Raw genomic sequence first — 2,000 nt, forward strand, 5'->3', positions numbered from 1 at the left:
TAGGGGGGCCCAGCCAGTAGATTTGTGTGTGTCACTGTTGCAAAAAAAGCCAGCGTGATTCTGGGAGGCATTAACAGGAGTGTTGTGAGCAAGACATGAGACGTCATTTGTCTGCTCTACTCTGCTCTGATGAGGCCTCAGTTGGAGTATTGTGTCTAGTTCTGGGCACCATTTCCCAAGAAAGATGTGGAGACATTGGAGAAGGTCCAGAGAAGAACAACAAGAATGATGAAAGGGCTAGAGAACATGAGCTATGAGGGAAGGCTGAAAGAATTGGGCTTGTTTAGATTAGAAAAGAGAAGATGGAGAGGGGACATGAGAGCGGTTTTCAAGTATCTAAAAGGGTGTTACCAGGAGGAGGGAGAAAAATTATTCTCTTGGGCCTCTGATGATAGGACAAGAATCAATGGGCTTAAACTGCAGCAAGGGAGGTTTAGGTTGGACATTAGGAAAAACTTTCTGCCTGTCAGGGTGGTTAAACACTGGAATCAATTGCCTATGGAAGTTGTGGAATCTCCATCAGTGGAGATACAGTAATTCCTCATTTAACACTATCGATATGTTTCAGAAAATGATTGTGTTAAGTGAAAACGTGTTACACGGGGTCAATTTTCCCATTGAAAATAATGGAAAAGGTGGGGGTTGTGTTTCAAGCGGGGTGTCTGTTGGGACCGGGACATAAGGTTGAGGGAGAAAGGGGACTGGGTTACAGCAGGGAGGGGAGGTGTTTGGCTCTGGGGAAGGGAAGGGGAGGAGAGGGGAGGGGGATTGGGTTGGGAGTATGCTCCTGTGATGGGTCTGCCGGGACCTGCACTGAGTCCGCCAAGGGCGGTTCGGTGGGGAACAGTGCAGCGAGTGGCGAACCCTCCGCACTTTGCAGGGAGGTGGGAGAAACCCCGCACAGCCACCAGCAATGGGCCAGCTGGGGAAACCAGCCGCCGGCCTGCAAGCGGGGGTGGAGGAGAGGGGGAAGGCGTCCGGCAAGGGGGAGTCAGCGGGGAACGGCGCAGTGAGCGGCGAACCCTCCGCTGCTTTTCAGGGAGGCGGGGGAAGCCCCGTGCAGCCGCCGGTGATGGGCTGTCTGGGGAAATCGTGTTATTCTGGGGACGGTCGTGTAATTCAAAAAATGTTCCCTAAAAAAAAAAAATCATGCTATCGCGAAAACGTGTTAAGCGGGCACGTGTTGAATGAGGAATTATTGTATTCAAGAGCAGGTTAGACAGACACCTGTCAGGGATGATCTAGATGGTGCTTGGTCCAGCCGTGAGGGCAGGGGACTGGACTCGATGACCTTTCAAGGTCCCTTCCAGTTCTAGTGTCCTATGAGTCTATGATTTTGTGTGCTCCAGCCCCATGGGGGCGCAGCGGAGGGAGGGGGAGATGAAGTGCCAACACAGGCTCTGGGGGACCCCGGAGTTTTGGGGGCTAGATCCAGGCAAGCCGGAGGCCACATCCGGCTCCTGGGCCTAAGGGGCCTCACCCCTGCATCACCCAGGAATCAAGCCCTCAGCCTGCCGAATTGTGGCTCCTAAGCCAATGGCTCCGGCTGTTGTCCTGGGATTGAGCCTGGGTCACATTTATACCCCCCACAAATCCCCTCTTTCTGTGCCACCCCGAATCCTCCTTCCTTGGCACCCCCAGCCCGCCGGGGCCGGGATCCTGCTCCCGGGAAAGGCCGGACTGGGGAGGGGAGCGGATCCCCCCCATCCTGGCCTGGTGGCCCCGGGAGATTTCCTCTCTCTGCATCCCCCCCGCCTCCGCCCAGCCCTGCCTGTGGGCTGTCGGCTCCTAGGAGCGCGTCATGCCAAGAGGGCTGGCCTCCCTACCGGCGGAGGGGCGGGCTGCTTGGAGCATCAGCACCGGGGAGAGCTCCCGTTCCCCGGGATTTCTGCTCCTCGCCATCCGCGGGGGAAGAGCCGGGGGGAAATCGGGGGGGGGGGTGGATTTTCGGGAGGAGGAGGGGGGCTTGGGGAGGGGCAGCCTCGTGATCTGGGGGGCCG

This window comes from Pelodiscus sinensis, chromosome 29, assembly GCF_052426305.1.
Source record: "Pelodiscus sinensis isolate ZL-2025 chromosome 29, ASM5242630v1, whole genome shotgun sequence".
NCBI lineage: Eukaryota > Metazoa > Chordata > Testudines > Trionychidae > Pelodiscus > Pelodiscus sinensis.